The sequence below is a fragment of the Agelaius phoeniceus genome, chromosome 5, assembly GCF_051311805.1.
Source record: "Agelaius phoeniceus isolate bAgePho1 chromosome 5, bAgePho1.hap1, whole genome shotgun sequence".
Lineage (NCBI taxonomy): Eukaryota > Metazoa > Chordata > Aves > Passeriformes > Icteridae > Agelaius > Agelaius phoeniceus.
The window spans coordinates 15,770,300-15,795,862 of record NC_135269.1 but is presented as its reverse complement, the minus strand read 5'-3'; the positions used below and the strand labels follow the sequence as shown (position 1 = coordinate 15,795,862).

The following is a 25,563-nucleotide window of genomic DNA, read 5'->3' as shown; positions in this document are numbered from 1 at the left end:
ATACTTTTCCCATTTTGAATGTAAACTTCCACTTTGCATGTTATGGTCCGAAACAGAGCACAATCAAATTGTCTTTTCCATGAACAAAACATGAAAAGTTTTCTCTAGCCCAGCTCTTGGAGAAGGGATGGGAAGAAGAGCTTTGAGTCAACTCCAAACAAAACTGAGAGTTAGTTGGCTGAACCCCTTGGTCTGATACTTGTAAGGCTCCCCTGCTGAAAGAGCAGCATCTCAGGCATTTCTACCATGGAGCTGGTAAAGCCAAGGCTGGTTTTTGGCGTGGCTGCGAGGCTGTTGATGGAGTGCACCGAGTTCCTTACACTGTATAAATGAGAGTGTAACGCTCGTGCAAATGTAGCAAGGATCGGTGCATTAAATGCTCAGCACTGAGGCAAAGCGCTGGCATGGGTGCACTGCAGATTTAACCAGGGTGTCACTCGGTGCTGCCTCCTGCCAGCTGCAGCACCGGGCTCGCTGCTCGGGGGCCGCGGCCAGACCCCTTCCCTTGCCGAGGAGCGATTCGGGGGATCTCGGGCCGCTTCAGCACAGCAGACACTCGGGGACATTCGTCGGGATCCCGAGGTGGGCAGGGAAGACCGGGTCCCGGGCAGAACACCCTGGGCTGCTCCCTGGGAGGTGGCGGAGTCGCGGTTCCTGGGGGTGTTCTAAGCCTAGACGCGTCGCTTGGTACCAGGGTGAGGTTCGCGCCGCGCTGTTCGGTCACGGGCTGCGCTCCGTGATCTCTGAGATCCCTTCCAGCCTCAGCGATGCTGGGATTGCCCGTGAGGGGCACTGGGAACTCGGCCGCTCGCACCACCCCACGCCGGCTCCCTCATGGCCGGCCCCAGCAGCGGCGGCGGGCGGTGCCTCGGCCGGGCGGGGCAGAGCGGCGGCTCGGGGCCGGTCCCGGGGCCGCGGGCGGAGCGGGGCGGAGCGGGGCGGGCACCGAGCGGAGCGGCGCGGGCGGGACGGCGGCGGGGGCTGCCCGGAGCCGGCGGAGGCGCGGCCGCCCCGGAGGGCTCTGCGCGGTTCGGCCGCAGGTAAGGGAAGTTCGCGGGACCCGCTCCGAGACCGCTCGGAGCCGACTGCGGCAACTTGGTGTCCCGGCGGGATGAGCCCCGCCGTGCCCTGCCCCGGCGGCTCCTCCTCTGCCGCCGCCAAGGCCCGGGGCCCCGGCAGCGGGGCCGGAGCCGGCCCGGGGACGGGAGCGCCGCGTGTGCCCGGAGCGGGGGGCAGCGGGGGGGCAGCGCCGCCACATCCCGCCAGCCTCTGTCCCCGTGCCGTGTCCCTGTCCCCGCGCCCCGCCACATCCCGCCAGCCTCTGTCCCCGTGCCGTGTCCCTGTACCCGCTTCGTGTCCCTGTCCCCGTGCCGTGTCCCAGCCCCCTGCTCCCCCTGCGTGTCCGTGGTCCCCCCTGCATGTCCCTGTCCCCCCGCCGCCTCCCAGTGCTCTCAGCGCTCCCGACCTTCTGTGCCTTGTTTCTGTGCCGGACCTGAGGGAACTTTTCGGGAAGTTCTGGGGAGAGGTTGGCGTTCTCCGGTTTAATCTTTCAGGCTCTAGTAGGACGCTTCAGGCACTGGCGCTGTGAAAGTGCAGTTATGAGTTTTATCTAGAGTTAACAAATGTGGTTTGATTTAAGGCCTGGGGTTCTTACATCCTGTAATTATTTTTTCGAGCTCTGTTTCTGTTCGAGGCGTGACTTCTCCCGGCTGAAATCGCTGTGCTCGCTCGCACCGTGGCTGGGTGCAGCTGGAGCTGTAAAAAGCTGCTTTGCACCTCCGTGGCTGTTCCTGGGGGGGAGGGAGGCTTTGCTGTTGGACGCTCGGCTGTGCTGTAACACGTGTGTGCTCCCTCGTGTGAGTGAGGAGCGCAAGGAAGAGTTCCAGGCTGGGCTTGGCTGTGCCGAGCCTTCAGAGGCTCTGCAGGCTCTCCTCTCCTCGCTGCGGCCCGGGCACGGCCGCTGCCAGCAGCACCGTGGGTCGGCTCTGTGCGACTGCACCGGCAGCGCGTTGAGCAATACAGGAGTCGCTGCATTCCGAAAAGTAAACAGCAGAAATGGGTCACGGAGTGGGAATATTCTCCATGCTTACACCGTGGAGCTTTGGGGAGGGAGATGTCCCAGAGTGTCAGCTCGGCATTTATTGCCTCTGTTAAAGGGAGCAGCTGTATCTGGAGGATTTACATTTGTGAAGGATGTAAGTAGAGGTTTCAGTAGAACTGGTGCTCTCAGTGAGGCAGCATGGCAGGTAGGTTTGGGAGGTGTTCTGGAAAGTAGGAAAGCAGAAATCTGCTTCAACTCTCTGTTCCAAGTGCAGCAAAGATTTTGGCCTCTGAACTTCTTCAGATCGCTAAGAAATGAAGAGCCAGAGCACTCGCTACTTTAGCTTATTACCCATCCCAGTGGAGTTTTGGGTTTAGCCCAGCTTCTTGAAAAGCTGTATGAGAGATCAGCTGCTGGCAGTGACAGTGACTGTCAGTGCTGTGCTGTGGTGCTCACACATGAGGATTGATGTTCCCATGGCAGGAGGGCAAAGTTGGTGTTTCTCTGCTCCCTGAAGGCAGCGGGAGCCCCACCTGTTTGCCTGGCTGTGAGGAGCAGGTTCCCTCTTTGGCAGCCCATCTCCTGCCCTGAGCCCTGGGATTCCATCCCTTTGCTGCATCTGGGTGTAAGAGTTGTGCTGAGGAATGTTGAAGTTGCTTTGTCCTGTGCACTTGTGTCTGCAGCAGATCCAGGCTCTGCTTGTCCCTGACACTCAGGGTGGAGCACCTTGAAGCCAGGGCTGTCCCGTGGGGCAGGAACCGTGGTGAATTTCACCTTTTTTCCTCCTTCGATGCGAGTCCCGTTTCCTTTCTGGGTTGTGCTGCTGCTGCCAGGGCAGTGTGACACACACCGCAGGAAGGAGAGGGGAGCCGCTGGAAATGTCTGTGCAGGTGCAGGGGAGGCTTTGCCTGTGACCCATGGCCACAGGAGGGTAATTGTTAACATTCCTGAAATGACAGCCATTCCCAGGAGGCTGAGGTTGCCAGGTGGTGCTGCCGGCCTGGCTGGTCCCGTTGGTCCCTGGATGAGCAGGACAAAGTCTGGTCACTGCTCAGTGGCCAGCTCAGGGTGGCCTGAGGACAGGCAGAGCTGTGAGTGAGGAGGTGCTCGTGCAGTGTCCTTTAGGAGGTTTAGTCTCCTGAATCCATCCAGGTGGGGCTTCTCTGATGTTTCTTTCCCCACCTAAAGGAACACTTTCAGGGAAGTGGAAATCCTTCCCCTGAAGAGCTTTGAAACCAGTGAAGGTTTAGTCACTTTCTTCTTGCTGCGATTGCATCAAACCGGGCCTTTGGCTTGCTGAGCACCAGGGAGTTGCTGTGAACTCCTTGGAGGAACTGACTGATTTTCTTTGTTGTGCTTTGTGTGTTTTTTTCTGGGAAGGTGGGGGGAACATGGAGAGGGGCCCAGATCCCAAATCTGGAACAGATGTTCCAGAAACACATCCCTGACTCCTGAGGTGGTTCAAAAGGAGTGCAAAACCCCCAAATGCCTCTGACTGGGGAGTCTGCTGTTTTGCAGTAGTTTTTAACAGAGAAAGTAGGAGCCAAATATTAGGCAGGATTTAGGTGGGTGATAAAACATCCTGTGGTTTTAGGGGTGGTCAGTAAAGCCCCTGTCCCACTGCTGAATTTGCATGCCCTTCCTCAAGGAGGTGCTGGTAACTTTTGCCTCAGCTGCTAGATGGTGATGTGCAAGTTAGGTTGGTGTATCTGAGACAGCTTCTTCTTGCACTTACCTTGGTGATTGTCCGGGTTTCAAAGCAGAACTGAAGTTATGTGGCTGCTTTCAAGTGTGCAATTATGAACTGACCCATTTCTGCCTGGCCAAACCACATCTCTAAACTTACAGAAGCAAGGAACAGGTTTATTGGAAGGTTCAGGCAAGTTTTGTTGTGTTCACTCCTCTTGAGTGGAATGTGTGCATGCAGCTGTGCATTAAGGATACAGAAAAACACTTAATACCTTCAGAAGTAAAACTACTTAATACCTTCCTGTACTTAGGCTGAACAGTGAACCCCTTCCCCCATCAGGAATTGTGAGATCCTGTTAGTCATCCCATTAGTGACTTTGCTTTTGAATCCAGCCCAGGAGAGGTGAACTACTGTTTCCTTGCCTCGTGCTTACTGCTGGTGTTTATGCCCACATGTTTATTTAACATTTACTATAAATTCCCAGCCTGGCTGAGTGAAGACAGGGTGATTATTTAATGACAGCTTCAGAAATCACAGATAGCCCCTTGTAGATGTCTGGCTTGCAAGCATTAACCTTTGCATCACACAGAAAAAGCTCTGTGCTATTCCCCAGAGATTGCATTTCTTTCTCTGTGTTTGGAAAAGTCAACATCTAATCCAGAATGAAAACTTGGTCCTCTTAGAGGTCAGTGTTGCTCTTGCCATGTGTTTGTTATCTGCACTTGTTGTGTGTTTCCATTTTGAAGTGACTTCAGCAGAGATCACGGTAAGTCCTGACATCTCTCAGTAGGTCTCTGGTGGGATCTTTGCTTTGGATCTTTCTCTCCCTAGGGAGGGTGCTTAGCTGGGAACCTACCTTGAGATGTAGGGAATGATGCATTTTTATATTCTCTCCCTTTTATTTCCTCTCCTCTCTCTCACAGATTGACCTGTGTATTGACTCAGCTCATACTGAAGACAGTGGCTGTTTGTTACTTTTCTAGTAGTGCTTGCTGCCAAAACAGTACTTTATTTGTGCTTAAAGGATGGAATTTTCAATTAATAATCCAAGCATCACACTGGATTCACAGTGTGATGGATTCACAATTTGCTCAGGCTGTGTATTGCTCTTGCTATGGGCACATACAATTTCCTGGTGTCCTTTAGCTTCCAGAGCACTTTGTTCCTCTGTGACTCTTGCAGTACATGAGGAAAGTGTGCTGGGTTAAAGCTTTCTCCTTTTTCCATTGGCTGGCCTTCTGTTTCTGTTAAAAGGCTAAGATAAACCAATTGTGTAAAAAGCTGATTTCTTTCCTCAATGGAACTATATTTAGATACAAGTTTTGCAGCCCATTGTAGCTGAAGCCTTTCTGTTTGCTGCCCCTACTGGGTCATCTTCATCATTAATCACAGAATCACAGCATTTGTTAGGTTGGGAAAGACCTCCGAGGTCAATGAACCCAGCCTTTGACCAATCCCCACCTTGTTACCCAGCCCAGAGTACTGAGTGCCATGTCCAGTCCTTGCTTGGACACCTCCATGGATGGGGACTCCAAACTTCCCTGGGCAGCCCCTTCCATGCCTGACCACCCTTTCCATGATGAAATTCCTGCTGATGTCCAACCTGACCCTTCCCTGCACATCTTGAGGCCATTCCTCTTGTCCTGTCCCTTGTTCCCTGGGAGCAGAGCCTGACTTCCCCTGGCTGCCCCCTCCTGTCAGTGAGTTGTAGAGAGCCAGAAGATCCCCCCAAGCTTCCTTTTCTCCAGGCTGAGCCCCGTTCCCAAGTCCCTTGGCTTCCCTTCATCAGACTTGTGCTCCAGCCCCTTGCCCAGCTCCGTTCCCCCCTCTGGACACGCTCCGGCCCCTCAGTGTCCATCTTGCAGTGCCAGGCCCAGAACTGGACACAGCCCTTGGGGTGAGGCCTCCCCAGTGCCCACAGCAGGGGGACAGTCACTGGCCTGCTCCTGCTGGCCACACCATTGCTGGCCCAGCCCAGCAGCCATTGGCCTTCTCGCCCACCTGGGCAGGTGCTGGATGAGGTTCAGCTGCTGTTGACCAGCACCTCCAGGTCCTTTCTGCTGGGCACTTTGCAGCCACTGCCCCAGCCTGGAGCAATGCAATGAGGGAGGCAGGTGGAGAACTTGGGAAATGTTGGGCTGTGTAATCCAGCCTTGCCAAACCAATGTATCTGCTGGCTGTGAGTGCTGTGAGCTCCTGCTGTGGAGTGCTTGGTCCCTTCGTGCTGACAGAGCTGATATTTCTGGAGAGAGCTCCTCCCCAGAGCTGCTGGCTGGGGGGAATTGTTTGTGGTAAGGTGAGGATGCTCCTGTTCCCTTCTGTGCCTCTGCCTCATTAAGCAGGCAAGTTGTGTCAAGGAACAGCACCAGAGGCCACTTCAGCAGTCTCTGGCTTGTGCTGTTTGAGAGGAGATAAAAATAACAAACCCAGTGACTTTAGCAGCCCTTGGCTTACATTTTGATGGTAATCCCTGTTCCAGCAGGCACAGGGTTGTAATTCTTGCAGGAATAAAATCCCCTTGCCAAATGGTACCTGTACGCAAAAGTCTCTGAGGTCAGGTGTGCTGATGCAAAAGTTAGTTTGCACTTGCATCTCTCTTTATGGGCTTTTCCCCTAAATATTTATTAGTGGAGAACTGAAGGCTGAGACTGGAGCCGGCTGCTGCAGCATCTGAACTCCCAAGTGGAGAACCCTGTGCTGCCAGCCAGCTGTCAAATTGTGTCACAGATGGGAAAAATCTGATAACCACTAGTATGAATCAGCATCTTTGAAATCCAACAGTTCTCATGGCTCCAAATGTGATGGATTTGGGAGAAGAACTTTGCTTTCTTGCTTTGTTACAGACACATCAAAATAAGAGGAAAGTATAATGGTCTGGTCTTCCCTGCCTTGTCTCAGACTGATCAGTTCTGAAGCAAAAGCATGGGGGAAAACAGGGCATATTTTATATGTCAGTGTAGAACTAACCCCAGATAGTTCATGGGCACTGCTGTGGTTGTGAAGGGAGATACAACACACAGTTTATAGTTGGTAACAGAAAAATAACTGCAAAATAACTGTAAAAGCAAACAAACTGCCAACCAACCATTCCCCCAACCTCCTCATTCTCAAATCTTTCCCTTGTTGTGCTCTGTTATGGAGGACAGAAACAAGAACACACATGCATTTACCCAATCAGCACCAGGATCTGTTCTGGGGACGAGGGAGGGCAGTTCCTTTCCTTGGTGCTGTGGCAGCTGTGCACACAGCTGTCCATCTGCTCTGTCAGCAGGCATGGCCATGGGGGTCTAGTTATCTCCCAGCTTTGTGTTTCGTGGGCTGAGTCTGTCCAAAGAGTCAAGAGTAATCCAGAGAGGCTGTTTTGCTGAATCTTGGCTTCACATTTTCTCTCTAGAGTGTGTGTACTCATTAGCTACAGCCAGGTAAGAAGTTCTGACAGAACTACAGCCTTTGTGAAACATGGGAAAGGTGTGAGCACTGTTGAAGGAAATTAGCTATTTAGACTAGCCCGGGTCATGTAGAGTATAAGGGATGGGGAGAAGGACCTGCATCCTGTTTGGAGGCTGGTCTCCATGTTTTTGGGTGTCATGAGGTTGGCATGTGAAGATGTCTGTAGGATCAAATTAAGGTTCTGCAGAGTGTAGTGCTGCTAATTAATGTCTGTCTTGAAGAGCAGGTGAGAGTACCTTTTTGTGAGAACACCCTGAGCTGTGGATGTGTTTCCAAAAATAGTTATGATCTCACCTGGTTGTAGCCCTTGTGATCTCAGGTTCTGTGCAGCTCTGCCATGTCCTTACACAGCTTCCATGGGTTGGTAAAAAACCCTCTGGCCATATGGAGACTGTCAGAGTCTGTTCTCAGGCTTGGTTCAGGTGGGCTGCTCCTATGATAGAAGTGCTGTGGAGACAGGGGAAGGGAGCAAATGCCTTGGGATCTTCTCAGTGCGAGGGTGAGTGTTGTAGTCGACGCCGCTTCAGGTGAGCAGGTATTCATAGATGTCAGCTGTGTGGTTGTGTTGTGCATGATTTTGGAACATTTCCCAGGTCTTGAAGCATCCATCCATCTCCTCTGTTCTCCTGGTTTAGGTTTTAGACCTGTGCTAAAAGTAGGATCGATTCATCTTTATCCATCCCCAGCCTCAGGGAGAGTGTGCTGTCTCTGAGAGCTGCTGTGTGCAGGATGCTGGGGCAGGCAGGGGTTGGGGTGTGGGTGAGGCTGTGGCTGTGTGGGAGCAAGGAACATTCCTGGTGCTGGAACCTGCATTCCAAGCTGGAAAACATGTGGGAGGTGGTGGTTTGATGGCCTTGGTGCTCAACTTTTTTGCTCTTCCTCGTGCACTGGAAGCATCTCTGGTAGATTTTGTTCAGGGGTGGGGGAGGGATGGTACACAGAGCTTCCTTTGGAAGAACCAGACAGAAATTTTATCCTCCCCAGGAAAAGCAAGGTGCTCCATCCCATAGCTGACAAATCCATTGTGTGATCTACACCCTGGGGACCTCTGTGTTGCGAGGGGGAACCCCCACATTGCAGCTGGAGGCTGAGGCAGCCATCCTTAGTGACTTCCCTCAAGAACCAAGTTCAAATGTCTGTTCTCCTGGACCTGGATGTTCATCATAGGCAGTGTCATGGCATTAGTGGCCTACAGTGAGGGAGGGAGGAGGTTGGAGCAGCCAGGGCACACTGAGTGTTCCCCACTGCTGCCCACAGCTGTTGGTACGGTGGAGCAAGGGTCTTGCTGAGGAAGAGGGGGGGTGTGTTGAGCAGCTGATCTCCAGGAAAGGCTTGTGGCAGCTGAGTAGCTCCTGGTGGATTCAGGTGCTGGCTTTGTTGTAGTATCCTCTGTCCTGCTTCCAAACCAGGATTAAGCCAAGGAAAATATTTCTTTACTCTTAATTTAAATCCCTGGGGAGTTGATTTTGCATCAGAGCAGACTTGAAAAGGCTTGTCAGTTGGATCTTAGAGCCATCAGCATTTTTTTCCCCTCCACTTAACCAAAGCTGGTTTAATTTGTGACAGCACTTTTAATTTGTTATGTTTGTAAAAGGAAACATCACAGGGGAAAGTTCAGAAATGCGTATTTATATTTCTTGCCTGAGCTTAAATTGGTTCTAAAAATTTGATTTGTATTTTTATAAAGAAAGGCTGGATTTTTTTTTTATATCACACAATTTTTGTTTGGTTTATTGTTTGTTTTCTTCTCCAGAAGGAGCATATACTGGCTTACCTTGGTGTCCATCTTCTCTTGGATGTGAAACATGTAACCAACAGGTCATAACCAAAAGCATCTTCTCAGAGGTTTCCACACTCATGGTGGAGCTGGTGTTGGACCTCCTAGGCTGTGCAGGGCCACTGCAATCTCTGATGGTGCTGGACAGAACTGGATTTTCTGGACTATCTTTAGGATGTGCAGTGGGACTTTGGATGCTGTGGGGGAGTTGCACCACTCCCTGCCCTCTCCTTGGGAGGACTGGAGCCTGTGCTGGTGGAAGATCCTAGGGAGGTGTGTGCCCTGCCCTGGGTGAGTGGGAGGCCTGTGGCTGGGTTTGGGGTGCAGATGTGCCTCCCTCCCTCCCCAGTGCCCTGGTGGGGGCATGCAGCCATCCAGCAGCAGTGGCTGAGGCTGGGACTGTGCCCCGTGGTGTGGGGACACTGCAGTCTCATGGCTTCCTGCTGGTGGCTGGTGTGACCAGATTTGTGGTACTGCTCTAATGCTGGGATGCTGCTGGCAGTGTTGGGGTGGTGGAAACATCTGGGAGCAGCTGGCTGTGAGATGGGCTGAGTCCTGGGGCTTCCCCGTGGCATTGCCTGTCCTCAGCCAGCTTCTTGGAGAGTTTAGAGGATGGTTAGTTCTTCCTCCCTTTCAGGCCTTCACAAGAGTCAAAAAAAGCAGCATTGAAGATGTGGCTGCATTTCTGGATGGCCATTAGGTGGACAGGGCAGTCATGGGTTTGTTCTGCAGCAGCAGCATCTTGGTCTCTTTCCATTTGCAGAAGAGCTTGAGTGTCTTTTGGTGAGCAGTCATGAGGCTGTAAACAGCGTGGAGATGAGATTTATTTTCAGGGTGGTGCTGGTAAACTTCCTGCAGCTTGTGGTAGAGATAATTCTACAGGTTCTGGCTCCATTGTTGTGGCTGGGTCTAAGGTGAATTTAAGAAAAATGTTTTGGTTGAATAGGCTTTCCTTTCTGCTTCATCCAAAGGGAAGTATCTGTTCAGAGCCAGATCTGTTGTTCTCATTACTGAGGGAGTTTCTGAGCAAGACCTAAATCCATGATTATTTGCATGTCTTTATCTGTGTGACACAGGGTTTTCCAGGTCAAGTATCTCATATTTCAGACTTCTCTGTGTCTCCTCTTCTCATGGGGTGCAGTCTTCAATCTGCATATGCAGGAATGATTTCTCTTAAAGGGTTAGTAAGGTGAAAGGCATTTCTCTTGGCATCATTTTGGGCACAATCAGCTGCTGAGCTCACAGCACTGGGCTGTTGTTGGAAGGAGAGTGAAATGCAGAGCTGTCCATCACAAAGCTGTAATGCCTGCTGGGGGTGGAGAGGGGGCACTGATTACCTGCAAGGGGTGTCAGGGATGAGATTTCCATGTAATCTGCTCAGAGGGAGAGGGAAACATCTTGTAGCCCAGCATCACTATGAGGATGGAGGCCCTCCATGCCTCCAGAGAGATTTGTGGGTGAGCAAAACCACAGCCTGGCCTTGGGGAGGGCCTCCTTTTCTGCAGGGTGATGGCAGTGGTAGCTGGAAATGTTTTTCCTTTTGGAGTTTGTTGGAAGACAATCCCTGTGACATGTGTGTATGTTTACCTCCTTTTTTGCAGAAGTACCAAAGCAGGACCAGATTCGAGGCTATCTTTTGCGAGGAGCCTCTGGGCTGATGTCTCCATCTGAAATCTGTTCTGAAATTTTCTTCAGCTTGTTGCTCTCAGACCTCACAGTGCTTGAAACTCCTCCTCCCTTCCCCACTCTTCCAAGGAATTTTGCAAAGAAATCAATAGCTGTCTAGTTATGACAGCAAAATGAAAAAGGCTGTAACGTCTCCATAGCTACCTAAAAAGTACTTGTAAAATGCTAGTGGAAGAGAGTGCCCTGGAATTATCCCATGCATTCCTTGCACGCAGACAGAAAATCGTTTGCATTAATTAAGTAATCGCTGCAAGCTTGTCCGGTGAGCAATGTTTGGTTACTGCAATAAATTTTTGTTCCTTTAACCCTGTGAAGCTAAAAAAATGAATTTGTTTAATACAGAAAATGAACTGACCTGAACTCTCTGTAGATGAACTGATTGTAAATGGACAAGCTTAATCCAGCTTGGTTTTTTCCTCGTGTTTCATGTAACATCTGAAAAGAGACAGCTTGTGGCAAATTAGCCAGGGTGAAACTACAAAAAGATTGAATTATTCCTGTTTGAACAGTTCCCAGCATGCGAGCACTTGCTGCTTGGCTTGCACATCATCTGGCTTGCCAGGGCTGCTGTGATGGAGGTGAAAGTAAATAACCTCCAACTGGAAATCTTGCTTTTGCTGTAAATGATGATTTATTCATTCACCAGTGAAAATACCACAGAGATATGATGAACAAAAACTGCAGTTGCTGTGTGTTTGGCTTTCTTGCAACAGATGTCTCTCCCTGTTGTGTTTCTGTGCAGAGAAGCTGCACTCTTCTCTGTGCAGAGAAGCACACTCTTTCCTGTGCTGTCCTAGGTAGTAATTTTGCTCGTGGTGGGACCTGGTGCTGTGTGGAAATGCAGTTGTCAGAACAGAAGTGTTTGCTTGGCATGTGTGTGTGTGCCTCACTCTGGGCCATGGCAGCAGTAGAACAGGTGGCAGAGTTGTGCCTGCCCTGTTCAGGCAGGGCTGAGCTGACTGTGGAGCGCCTGGACGTGCAGAAGGAGTTGGAACAAGGGGATGTTTCTGTAGGGGCTTGCCTTGATATGCTGGTGTTTATCCGTGCCTCTTTTGGAGGGGAAGGACTCTGCAGTTTTGAGAGCCACAATAGAAGAAGGATTTGAAGCTCTCAGACAATGTCCAAATGAAAGTTTTGGAGATGGTGAAGGGCTTGGAAGAGAAGCCCCATGAGAAGCAGCTGAGGGCGCTTGGTCTGTTCAGCTGGAGAAGAGCAGGCTGAGGTCAGAGCTCACAGCAGTTCTGCAGCTTCCTCACGAGGGGAAGAGGAGGGGCAGGCCCTGATCTGTGACCAGGGACAGGCCCTGGGCAATGGCTGGAGCTGTGTCAGGGCAGGGTCAGGGTGGGTATCAGGAAAAAGTTCTTCCCCCAGAGGGTGGTGGGACACTGAACAGTCTCTCCAGGGAATGGAGAGCCCCAAGGCTGCCAGAGCTCCTGGAACGTTTGGACAACAACCTCAGGTGTAGGGAGGCATTCTTGGTGCTGTCCTGTGCAGGCCAGGAATTGGACTTTGATGATCCTTGTGAGTCCCTCCCTACTCAGCTCATTCTATAACTAAAAAGGGTAGGGAAGCTACAGCACATGTGGTAGTTTGGGATCAGCCACCCATTTGTTTAGGACAGTGTATCCAGATGGACTGCTGATGCTAAATTGGAATTTGGCTGTGATATTGCAGTTAATTTCTGTTCTTACTAAAAATGTTCTATATAATTTTCCTATGGCTGTGGTAATTAGGCCTGGCTTTGCTGTTGCACATGGTGAGGGAACAACTTTTCCATTCCTCAGATCCAGCTATGTTCATGTAGCTCCTGCAGAGTGTGCATTTAGGAGCAAAACAGGGAGTCTGTCTCTGTTTGTCTGTTAAAAGGGAGGAATGAGGTCCTACCACCTTCCCTCTGAGCCTTACTTTGTGGTCTCTTTGCCCTAGGATGTGGATCCATTTGTTAGTGAGGTTACTTGCTGTAAGCAGAGTGAGAAATAGGAGTGCTTTCCATTAAAAACCTCCTAGAGCCAATGAAAGTACCATTTCTGCTTCTAGTCAGAGTTCCACCTTGCATTGTTTGACTTGCCACGTGTTTTTGGAAGAGAGAAGTGGTTGGGGATGGAGACCCAGTCTGGGCAAGCTGTTAGGGGTATGGCTGGGGAAGGGAGGAGGACACGCTGGTACCAAAGGGATGGTGGGGTTTCTGCTGCTCAGGTCCTTGGGCATGGAAGTGAGGGGCAGGGAAGCAGGGCCCCCAGGGAATGTAGGGGGACTGGACTGGGCTTGTTGGGTGGTGAGAGCCCCACCTGAGCTGCTGCAGAGCAGGACACCCTGCTGGCCTTTGAAGCTGGCAGTGCCGCCTGCCATGGGGTCCATCTTCTCAGTGCATGTCCCTGCCCTCCCACAGGCACGCAGGGAAATTCAGAGTGCTGTAATTTGTGGTGTCCTTCCTTCAGTCCTGCCTGTCTTGCCTGTGCTGCAGAGTTTTGAGACAGATGTTTTCCTCTGGTATCAGGCCCTCATGCCTGGATTTTGTTGGTGTTTATACAGAAGTGTGAGGGCAGCCAGAGGTTCTGCCGGGTCTGATAAAAGCCATACGTGAAATTAATCCAAATTAAACTGTTAGTTGTTCCCTGATAAACAGGAGGTTACAGCACAGACTCAACATGTGGCATAGCTTTGAGACTATGAAAAATGAAGCATGAATCCTCCTCTGAAAGTTGGCTGTCCCTGCTTGAGGCCTGATGAGATTTTGAGACAAGCCAGTAACGCCAAGCTCGCTGTGTAGGCGTTTGTGGGAAATGAGGCAGATTTTTGGGAGGGGACTATGGGTACAGGGAGGCAGAGGAGTGCTGGAGATGAACTAAAGTAACTAAAAATCTGTGGGGCTGCTCAAGGTGAATCTGTGGACCTGCAAGGTGAATCTGTGGACCTGCAAACTCCTCCCTGTGGAGGAGGGAGAAGTCAGGCTGTGTGTCCTGCTAGTGTGGGCCAAGCTGGAGCTGCTTTGCCTGCATGATGGGATTTTGTGTGCCAGTCTTTATACCAGCATCCTCCTGGTGCTCTGCAGCCATGGAGCATGTGGCAGGGATGTGGAAGGCAGGGGAGAGCAGTCTGGTCAGGGCAGCTTTCCAGTGAGTGGGTGACAGCCCTGTTCTTGTTGCTGAGCCTCTGGTGGGGCTCAGGAAATGCTGGAGATTGATTCATGGCCAGACTCCCAATGGGAAGCTTGGCATTCCCCAGGACAGTGTGAAAAACGTGTTGCTGGGACTGTCTCTGGCCCTAGCCCCCTTTTCCAAGCTCTGGGGTGAGGGTGTTTTGGACATCCCAGGTGTAGTGGCATTAAGGAGCCATTGTAGGCTGGAATGATTTTCCCTGGATTGAGCCAGAGACAGCTCCCAGAGTCATGGGGCTTTGCTGGCTTGTGTCTTTGGAGTGGACAGATTTCTCCCAATGAGGATTTTAGGCCTCTCAAAGAACAGAGTGTACAAAGATGTGCCTGGTCAGGAAGGTGTGCTGGGAGCAGTGGAGGCAAGAGATGGACCAGTGTAATTTTGCAGGTGAGTTTGTTCTGGCCTTGAACTGTGCTTCTCTGGAGGGTTTGCAGTGCCTCCTGGCACTTGGCACCTGCTTGGCACTTGGACCATATTAACTACTTGTGTTTGGAATTCCAGAGAGGAGGCTTCCCCTCTAGACTTCCTCTTGCAATTCACATCTGTGGAGCCAAATGCAGATGCTGCTGGCCAGGCTGTGGGGATTCCTGTCCAGCTGTGTATGTACAGGAGGGGAGAGATGTTGTTTCTGCAAAGGAAGCTTACTAAAAATAGGCTAAAGCCCATGAACCCAGGAGTGAAAGTAGTTGTCCCGTAAGTCTCACTTGATGCATCTTTGTTTTACTTCTGCCCTGAGGAATATTTGTTTGGAGTATGCTTCATGTTTCAGAGTTTGCTGAAAAGCCACTTGTGCTCATGCTGGAGCTGCTGCTGTGTGGATGGGGCCAGACTGGGCTCTTAACTCCACCACTCATTGCCTTTGAGGCTGGGAGAGGTTGCTTTCCTTATTTTCACTGCTTTCCAGCTATCAGGGCTTTTTTCTGGCTTCTTGAAGCCTTTGTGCTGGATGAGGGCAGACAGAAGTCACGTCTGAGCAGAAGCAACACTTTTTGGGGAGGCACTGCCGGTCAAGTGGCATGTGAAGAGGTCAGTGTGTCACAGCAAGACCTTTCCTGTGGTTTGGGCTGCTGGCCCTGGCCATGTTCTATGGGTTTGGTAGGGGCATTTCCTCACACACTCGTAGCAGCCTTTCCCCCTGAGCTACTTTGTGGTTTCGAGTCCTTTCCATACCTTGATGCTGTCTTTCCCTGCATCTCTTCCTCTCGTGTGTGCATCCTGTGAGCTGACCTGTGCTGAGGAGTCCCTGCCAAGACCTCGTGCAGGTTTTGGGAGTGGAACCGCCAGGCTCCCTCCTACGCAAGGCTGGGGCCTCCGGCAGCGCAGAGCTGGCTTCGTTTTCAGGAAAACAGAATAAAGCAGGTCGGTGTTAACTTGTCTTCACAGAGCTGGTCCTGGCTGCAGCTTAGCTGGGTCATAGCTGGTAGAGAGACAGACTTCCAGATTTTAATGTCGTGAAGAGAGAGCCTTTGCTTGGCTGTGTCTGCATAACTGTTTTCTGTCACTGCATGCCTGCAATAGTAGGAGATAGTGTTACATTTCTGGACAAGGCTTTGAACAAGATCTGCTGTCAAAACAGCTTGATAAACTGCTTACTGTGATGCAGAATGCTGGTCTGTCATTTTACAAATTGAATTGCTGGAAAGCTCTTATGATTATTAAAAGATACTTTGTGTTAATTTAATTTCCTGTAAAAGACACAAGCTGCTTGATTTAAAGAAACAAAGCAAATACTTAATCAAGGTAAAAGCAAAATCTTCATATCTGTGCATATGCAGTGCTTAATTATTTCATACTTCTAATGACATCCTGTGCAGGGACAAAGTAAAAAATTACACATAAAACCCCTGTACTTTAAAATTTGTCAGTTTTGAAGAAAGCTGGAAAATGAGTAATGAAACCCAGGCAAAGCAGGAATGAAGAAAACATTGCTTTAATATCTTCTCTGAGTGATGAGAAGCAGGAATTTTTCCCCTCATTGTATTTTAAATGAGTTTAAAACTGTGTTCCAGACAGCTTGTGAACAATCAGAATTCAGGGGTGGTTTTGTGAGCAGAAGGGCTATTATTTGGGCTTTCTGGCTGGGTTCCAGCTCAAGGGGTCTCAGTTGGGGTGAAATGCCTCCTTGCTATAGGCAAGCACAACTGTTGCCTCCCCCTGCTGTTCCTCGGGGACCGGCAGCCTCTCCTCCCATTTTTATCATGCTGATGTCCTTCGGAACTGAGTTAAGCTCTAGTGATCTCACCATATATATTGAACTTGACTCCTGCTGGCAGTGAAGGGCTTGTGTGCCCAAAATGCTGAATGATTGTCTGGCCACTTTTCCCGTGGTGAGCGGCTGAGGTGTTCTCAGCTGTGTGTTCCAGTGGAGCTGATCCCTCTCAAATGAGTCAAACATGAACCATCTTGGGCATCCTTAGAAGGAAGAATGCTGCTCTGGATAGCAGTAGGTGTGCTTTTAAGGATGCCAAGGGGTCTGAAAGCTCTGTTGTAATTATATACCGCACTAAACTTTTAAAACAAACATATAAAAATATGTATATAAATGTTGCATTGCTTTCTGAGTTTGTCCACAGGTTATGATGGAATTGTGTTGAAAATATTGGGGGAATACTTGGAGAGTTTTGAGGTCCCTGAGTGTTGGTTGCCTGCAGTGATGCTTAGGCACTGCTTAAATGTGCTTAATCAAACATTTGCCTGTGTCTCCTGCCAATTGAAGTTAAGCGTTGTGCTCAAATTCAAGATGTAGATGGGAGGGCAAGTCAGGGAGAGTGCTAGAGTTAGTTCTTCAATGTAGACAAACTCTCTGGTAATCAGTCTGTTTATCTAAGTCCTGCAGCAGTTTAGCATTCCTGTTCTGTCGTTCCCTTTGCCTGGACTCTCCCCTCCTGCTGCACCGCTGTTCAAAGTCTGGCTCGCCTCAGAAGTGGCTCTGCCTGTCCATAATACATCAAGTGATGTTCCTGGGGCTGTGCTTTATAAAGTGTATTGTGTGGATAGCTGTTTGTATCATCTCCAAATGCTTTTTCCTTGCAAGAAGCCTGCTAATGCAGCGTGGTTCATCATGAACTGAATTATCATGTAGTGCTATTTCTCTTACAAATGCCCAACCCTGGGAGCGAGGTTGGTGTTTTATTTACTGGGTGTTGTTAAAGAGCTTTGCTGTCTCTTGCTGCTGCCTACTCTGCTCTAGAGGAATTGCCTCCTGCCAAGTGGACACCTTCCACTATCCCAGGTTGCTCAGAGCCCCATCCAACCTGGCCTTGGATACTGCCAGGGATCCAGGACCAGCCACAGCTTCTCTGCGCAACCTGTGCCAGGGCCTCAGCACCCTCACAGGGAAGAATTTCTTCCTAATTTCTAATGTAACTCCATATTCTTTCAGCTTAAAGCCATTTCCCCTTGCCTTGTCAGTGCATGTCCTTGTAAAAAGTCGCTCTCTTGTAGCCCCAGAAGGTGCTTTAAGGTCTCCCTGGAGCTGCCTTTTCTAAGGGCTGAGCAGCCCCAGCTGTGAGTCCTGAGGGACTCCTGCTACCACGTGTGACTTGGGCAGGTCCCCTTTGCAGGACAGCTGGGAAGCTGCGTGGTTCCCTGCCCCTGCAGCCCAGGATGTCCCAGTTGGTGTGAGGGGCTCCTGTGCTGAGCTCTCTGTGTGTGCAGCGTGGCTGTACCGAGCTGTCCCCAGGCTGTGACCCTCCCAGTGTTCCCAAATTGAGCGCTGCAGGTCACAGGAAGTACAGCTGCATCGCTTGGAGTCTCCTCAATTCTTTAAAAGGATTTCCTGGGAACAAAGGCTCTTAGTGCTCTTGTTCTTCAATTTGGTTTGTTTTTTTTTTTTTTTTCTTCTTCTGCCTGCTAATAATCTTGGCTTCTTGTCCACTGTTCTCTCCCTTTTTAAGGAGGCTGGGGATATAATGATTTCCTTGTTTTTTTAATTCTGAACTAAGTTTGCCGTGGTATCCATAAGGCAAATGAATCTCCTTTTTGCTGCTTCTTGGCTTAAGAATACCCTTAATTTAAGAGAAACTATAGATCTAAAACAAAAAATACAGTTTGACCTTTATTAGTTAGAAAAATAGTGATGTAATGAAATGGCTACTGAGAAGGATCAGTGGCAACAATCACATGGCCCTTTACTTGTCATTTTCCTGACTCCACTTTCCAGAAAGCCCTGTGCTTTGCCAAAATTCATTCTTAGCCAGTGCAACTATAGTGCCACATGAGGCTTAAAGTCTGCTTTGATATCTGCCCTCACCCAAATGATCAGTTCCATCAAATTTAGATTGAGCAAAGGCAGAGGGGATGACTGGTGAGGGGTTGCAGCAGAGTTCCCTGCTGTCCCATCTATCACAGAGCAATCTCACCCCACTGGAGCTGCCTGCCAGACGTGCTTGCCTGCAGCACAGCCCTTCTCCCCCCCTGGCCAGGCAGTCTGGAGCAGGAGGGCAAAGGGCCATAGGGATAACCTCTCCTTGCAGCCCAGGTTAAGGGCAGCATCCTCAGGGAGGGCTCTCAGGTGGCCATACAGCCACCTTCCTTCCTTTTCCCACCTCACCCTGCCCCTTGACATCATTTTGGGGATAACTGCAGCTGTTCAGGGGAGCAGAGAGCTCCAGCTGCTGAATCAGTGGGCACATGCATTTCTGGATCATTCTCCCTCGGGGTTTGGGACTAGACTGCATCTCCACAACACTGACTGTAAAGGATCTGTGACTGACATAAAAGGACTTGGAAAACATTAAAAATTGGTTTAGCCCTGCCCTGGCACCTTCTCCCTCTGCTTTCATGACATGCAAGTGTAAACATCAGAGCTTGGCTTTCTGGGACTAATCCAGCCTTGGCTGAAGGAAATTGATATTTAGGTGGTGCTCCATTAAGTCAGTGCTATGACTTTTTACAAAGTGCCCTTTGAATCAAACCTGGTTCCTTATGCTCGCACAGAGAGTGGCCTGGGTTAGCAGACTCCCCTGCCTATCTTTGTTCAATGCTCTCTTTGACTTTACAGTGCTGTTGGGTCATACCTCACTTGGCTCCTGTGGTTTGCATGGCTGCCATGTGGGAAATCAGCTGCAATCCTCAATCTGCTGCAAATCTGATGGAAAACTCTGCTGTTTGGCTTGAACAAGGAGTTGAGGAGACTTGTAGTGGCTCATTGACCCTTTGAAAACACACTGAGGATGGACTGGGTAAAGCTGAGTTTTCAAAACCATCTCCCATGCTCTGATGCATTTGTTTGCTTTTGTCTGTACTAACAAACCTTATTTTGAATTCTGTATCAGCATCCTATGGAGGCTCCAGTATTACCTCTGGATTTATTACAGCCAACTTCACAGTGTTGAATTTGCATAAGCTTAACAAGGTTACAATGTACAAGTTTAATTAAAAGCAGTAGAGCCTTTGGATAGGAAGTCAAAATCTCTATTATTAATACAGTACAATTAAGTTTCTCAGTACCTAGCTAGTAATTACACAAAATTCATTGCAGTATGGAAAGACTGTTTGGAAACAGAAGCATAGAGGTGTGTAGAAGGAGGCTTTTGCAAATACCAGCTTCCTGAATTGTTCTACTTTTAAAAAACATTTTCTCCCTTTTGTCTTAAATAGTACTATTTTTGTTGTTTGGAGTTTGTAACTACAGCCTATTCCTTTGCTTGGCGTGGGTGGTTCTAAACAGCTAAAGCTTTGAGGTTTGTGTGTCATGAGGTGCTGCAATCCAGTCATTCATTTTCTCTTCCTTGGTGAGCGTTTAGGGAAATTTTGAGGGCTCAGTGAGGACTTGGACTCATCCAGAAGCAAAATAATCTGTCGTGAACACTCTTGGATTACAGGGAAGGCTGGATACAAATCTGTATTCCCTGTTTTCAGCTAACTTGTAGGGAGTGGTAGTCAGTGCAAGATAGTGCACTATTTCAGAAGTATTTCAGCAGTGACCTTTTCAGCATCCAGCATATTTATTGTCCAAGAACTGCTGGAAAAGCTATAGTGAGATGGGTCTTTAAAGTCTGGATGCATGCACAGGACTGGAGTCTGACACAGCATAGCAGCTCTGGGTTTAGGATGTCTTTTGTTGCTTTCCCTGAGGGAAGCCTGGAACAATGAGGTGAAGAGATGTGCTGGAGCCCTCGAGTGGGTTGGCAGCAGAGCCCTGAATATGAAGCCAGAAGCCAGAGCGTGCTGTAGTGTGATCACCAGGCAGTAATTCTGCAGCCACAGCTCTGGGCAGACACACAAGTGCATTGCTCTCCTGTGGCATGTCGTGCTGGTGTGTGTCCTGCTGTCCTGTCCTCTGCTCATTCTGAGCATCAGGTAAACTCCATTTATCCTGCTCTGCCTGGTGAGTTCAATTCTTCAGTGCTGCAGTGCTGTTTTGGTTTTTTTTTAAGGATTTCTTTTATGGATTTCTTTTGGCAAGCAACTCAAAGTAAACTCAGAGATGTAAAGCTTCCTAAATTACTCATCTTTTCCACACAAAACTGGGTAAAAATGTAGGACTTGTCTCAGACATTTTCTAATGATCAAATGTGTCTTGCTTCAGACTGAACATCTGAAAGAAACTTCTGGGAAGGAGAGCCATGGAATAAACAGCAAATGAAATCACTTTACAGCCCTCTTTTGTATTACCAGAGGAGGAGGAGAGTGATTACTTCTTAGCAAATTAGACTACATAAAAGAACTCTATATAAAGATTATAAGTGCCCTAATGAGTAATAATCAGTGATGAAAGCAGAAAAGGGAAATGCATTATCACCAGCTGCACTGCTGCCATGTCTCTGAGGATTACTGGGGTTTAACGAGGACCTGTGGGAAGCTCTTTCCGTAATTCCATCTTGCAGGAGGTGATCTCAGCCTGCAGGTCCCCAGCTTGCATGAAGAGCAGGGAGGGGAAATCCTGAATTAAAAAGCAATGTGGTGTTGCATGTTGGGAGCCCTGTGCTTGAGATGCCTTCTCTGCAGAAGAGAGGCAGCAGGCATCTCCATGAGGCAAGTTGTGCACTGCTGCACACACAGCTCATAGAGATCTTCCCAATTTGTCCTTCCCTTCCCTGCACTTCATTTCTTGTGTTCTCTTGGTTCATCTAGACCTGGTTCATCTGTAGACCACTGCGTTGATGTAGTCCTCTCTTAACGCTCGTCTTGACCTGCAGAGCCCCACATTTAGAAGAGGGTGCCAGTTCAGTGTCTCCTAGACCTTGTCTTTGCTGGGCTAGAGAGATGCTAGGTACCTACGGATGGTAAACAAGGAATGTGTGGGAAGTGAAGGTTGTGTTGCAGCTCAGCAGCTAAGGGGTTTCATAGAAATCAAAGTTGTTGCAGTGTTTTTGAGAGTGATGACTTGCCCTGTAGATAAAACAGGAGCTGGATTTTACTATTTAGTCAGATATGAAAGGCTGTTTTCTCCCCTCATAAGTTTATAGGATTCTTAGAGGAAATTTCAGGATAAAAGGAACTGAGACAGAAGCCCAATCATTGACTCAGTCTCTCATGTTGTGTGTGAAGGGGTCTCTAATGAGACTAAATGACTGTGTACAGTAATGAGGGTGGGTTTGGATTGCAGGAGGTGAAAGATATGGTGGTGACTTGACCTGAAAAGACCTCTTGGAAAGACCTTGTCCTGTCTCCATTGCTTCCACCATCCCCTCCATGGGACAGCAGCACGTGCTCCTGGGTATGGCTCAAAGGGACAGACCCTGCAGCCTTCCAGTGAGAGGCTTGGGTTTCACCCAGCTCTTCTGCACAGGGAATGATCTCCCTGTGCTCCACTGCCTCTCCTGACAATGGTCCCTTCCCCAGTTTCTTTGTTGGAAAATAATCAGTTTAAGTGATACTGAAGTCTTTTTTGCTGTCTCCCAAATTTTACACAGCAGTTAAAAATCTGTTCGGGTGAACTGTTGGATTCCAGGAACATCTGTTTGTAGGATGTTTAATAGAAGCATCCTCATGTGGGATGTATCCTGCTTCTAATATTAGCTCTTCCCTGTGGGAAAGATGGTTATTAGGTGATTTCTAAATGAAGATATAACACAACAAATACTTAATGGTGCAGTATCTTCTAAGTAGTTCTTTCACATCTGACCTTTCATTTTGGAGTCTAAACAAAGTTCACCTCTTTCCTTAAAGAAACAAACAACTGCTGTTTCACAAAACAAACCAAACAGTTAAGTATGAAATACTTATTCATTCACATTTCATGTGAAATATGAAAGTGGCTCTCACTGAGCTGGTTTCTGCTTGGCTGCTATGGTGGCTAGGGCTTGTTCTTCCATGTGAGTGAAAAACTGGGTGGGTGAAGTAGGAGAGTTTATTGGACTAAGCTGAGTGGAAAGCTCTTAGGTGAGGATGCTGCTTTCTGGGGTCAGATATAGTATGATTTGTATGGGTTTGGGTTTGAGGAGGCCTCAAAGATCATCCAGTTCCAGCCCCCTACTGTGGACAGGGACACCTCTCACTATCCCAGGTTGCTCAGAGCCCCATCTAGCCTGGCCTTGACATCCCCATCTGTTTGTGGTACAGTGAATTTAGTTAGTTGAAATTCATTGTGATTTAAGGGTTATTGTTTTTGTGGGGTAACTTTACTTTTGTGCCCAGACTCTGTCTTGTTCCCAGGCCCAGTGTTTGGAAGCTCTTTTCCATAAGTCTCACCACCTTGCTCCTGACACACTGCAGTGCTTGGCTCAGAGCCCTGGGCTTTGGATGCCAGCACCTGCTATTAATAAGTGGAGCCAGACTATCCCAACTGGAGAGAGATCCTCTCATCACACATCTGTGCTCCTGGCAGGACCAGCATTTTCTCCATGCTGCTGTCAGGACGTGTGTTGCTGTTGACCTGGGGTGTTTGCAGGAGCAGTGGAGCTGTTGTGGCTGTCTTCCTGTCTGGAGGCTGGCTGAAGTGCTCTCTGACAAGTGGGGGATGTGGTTTTGCATATTATGACCCTGGAAAGCTTGGGGGGAAGCTGCTGCTGGTGACTTTTTAACTTGCTGTGTAATTGGTATGCACTTGGAGTGGTGGTCTAGAAGCGGAAAATGACTTTGCATCTTGTTTATCCCCTGAGTCTTGTACTCTGCCTGCATCTTTCTTTTCTATCTCATGAACTGCCTCCTTGCTATTTTCTCGAGCAAAAAGCTGCTTTTTCTGTCGTTGCAAGACACTGACCACTTTAAGAAAGGGCAGACTGAAAGCTAATGAAGTGTTTCCTCTGAGAATAACGCTCTCTAATTGTTAGTGAAATAGTTTTTTACATTGGTGGCAACATCCTTGTTTGTTCCTTAACTAAAGTGCTCTAATAGGTTAGTTATAAAGCAGATTCCTGAATAAAATTAGTAAGTGGGACTAAGTATATTTGCCACTGGTGGCCCTGGGACTTGCCCTGAGGTTGCTGATGGAGCAGCTGCTGGACCAGACAAAAGAGGGAATTGCTGTGTTCCTGCAGCAGAATCTGATCTTGTGAGAGGCTGATTTGGATGTGTCTTCTCTACCTGCACAATAATTTCCCCTGAAGGTGTAGGAATGTGACATCTGTTTGGATCTCTTTGCTTTCTGCCAAATGTGGTCAAAACTGACAAGCAAGTTGAAAATTTAATAGGGTGAGGACTGACAAACAACACTACCACATAAGCTTAATTTCCTTAAGATTCCAGGCCAGAAATATGTGCTGAGAGTTTTATTCTGCAGTCATGTGCTTTAAAACTGTGTGGAACAATGTGATTAGTAGAAATGTTATTTTCAGGATCATTTGCAGTGCATGTGAAAGCACAACAGCTGAATCCTGTTGTGTGCATGCGTATTAGCATGTAACCAACTTAAAAGGGCTGAAACAACCCAAGTGTCTGCATTGAAAGAAAGCAAAATACAGGTATAAAACTTATTTGTGAAGCTGGCAAAACATCTAGTTAAGTTGATCCTAATTTCTAGGGTTTTTAACTCTAATCTTTGGCTGCCTCCTCTTGACAGCAGCAAAAGGATGTTATTTTGTTCTTTTTCTTGGTAAGTGCTTTTGTGTTTTGCTTCTTGCAACGCTTCCTCCTCACTTCCCAGCTCTGGAAACACAGAGTTGGGCTGTGTGTGCTTCAATAGCAGGGTTCTGTAAGCTTGTGGTGATTGGAGCTGTGTAAGTTCCTTTGAGGAATGTCAAAGTATTGCTTCGAATGTGAAGGATGCCCAGAACAATTAGGGGCAATTGAAGGGCAGGCATGTTCCTGGAAAGTGGTATGGGGAACCTTATGTGAGAGCCTGATGCCTTTTTGTCAAGGAATATATTGTGCTTATTTTGAGCAGAGTTGGGAAGGAAGACAGAAAGCAGAGTATGGTAACACCCATGAGGTTTAGGAGATGAACACCACTGATATGGCAGTGCCTTTTGCATTTGATGGAGTGTTCCAGGGTTGAAGGGATCAGGGACATGGAGGCTTTTCCTGGCTCTTTTGCATATGTAGTAGAATAAAACCAAATTGGTGCCTGAGAGAGAAAACACTTCAATAATCTTTCTGTGTTCATTTAGTGATAGCAGTGCTTCACTGTGGTATCTTGCCCTAAAGAAAAATCAGTCTCCTCTAACAGAGCTCTTGCAGCCTCTGCTGCTTTGGGCTGCTGTCTGATTAACAGTCCTTAGTCACCTCGCTGCCAGCAAACGTGACACAACTATGAGGGGAGAACTCTGACAGCACCAGCACTTGGTGCTCTCAGATCTGTCATTCTCTCATATCTGATTCCACAGCCTTAACATCACCCTGCTTCAATAGCATGGGTTTTGGGGCATGAGATCTTCAGTTAAATGAATGAAGTAATCTTCCCTGTTTTTCAGATAGTTCTGCATCTTCCATCAACTAACATCTGCACTTTCACAGCTGACAGAAACTGCATGCAGTGGCACTCCAGTTCATAGATGGACACAGTGATTAATATAAAATTAGGCATAGATTAGTCATATTTTTTCTTTGTGTAAATCATGTCTAGTTTCACTTAATATCTGATAAGTCAGTGATTTGAAAGCTTTTATTTAAACCTTCTGCAGTTTGTTCTTGCTGCTGGTCTTACAAGTACTTCATTGAATGGTCTATCTTGTGTTACTCATCTCTGACTCATGAGATTATTCAGACTATTTTATTATGCTTCCAGAAAGTGTTTCTTTGCTGTGGTGGTTGGCTATGTTGTCTGTATCCCTCCAGTGCTGCTGTGTGGATTCAGTGACTTCTGTGCATGTACATTGTTCAAATGTGCTGTTTTGTGGTAGGAAATGTTGTGTGAGCTATCAGCTGTTGGGTCACTGGAGTTAATGATGTGGTTAGTTTTGTTCAGTTGTGCCAGACCCCCTGGGTTTGGATCAAAACTTGTTTTTTAAGCTCAGGGCTGGCACTTGTAAATGCACAAGCTTTAGGTTTCAGCTGTGGGTGCAGTAAGACCCCAAACCAGACTGCCTTGTTACCGTGGATGCTGTGTGATTTTTGTCTGTGTCAAAATGTCTGCGGCCTTCCAGAAACCAAAAATAAAGATAAGGGCTCAAACATCTGTGTTTCCTGTTCTTGTCTAATTTGTCTGAGTGCAGCTAGCCTGTCCCAGCATAAATAAGGTATCTGCTACATGGTCTGCAGGGACTGAAAAATGCATCCTGGGACAGGGTGACTTAAAGGTGAAGTAGACTGTGTTGGTGGGTGATATTTGGCATGGATGGATGGTGTATACAGATGTGAGGAAATCATTCAAGCTGCAGTCCTGATTGCTTCCATTCAGATTCAAACCAGCCTTTGCCCAAAGGCCTTTTACAAAAAATCG

The 25,563-nt window shown here is 48.4% G+C and overlaps 1 protein-coding gene across 1 annotated transcript in view; it reads left to right on the top strand.

The window, feature by feature from the left end:
* The first annotated feature begins 910 nt into the window (after positions 1-910).
* The window catches only part of PPFIBP1 (PPFIB scaffold protein 1), a 100,963-nt gene continuing 76,310 nt past the window's right edge, over positions 911-25,563 (top strand). Inside the window, exon 1 of the mRNA XM_077178372.1 lies at positions 911-1,040. The gene's annotated coding sequence lies outside the window, so the exon portion shown is untranslated. The remainder of the gene's footprint in view (positions 1,041-25,563) is intronic.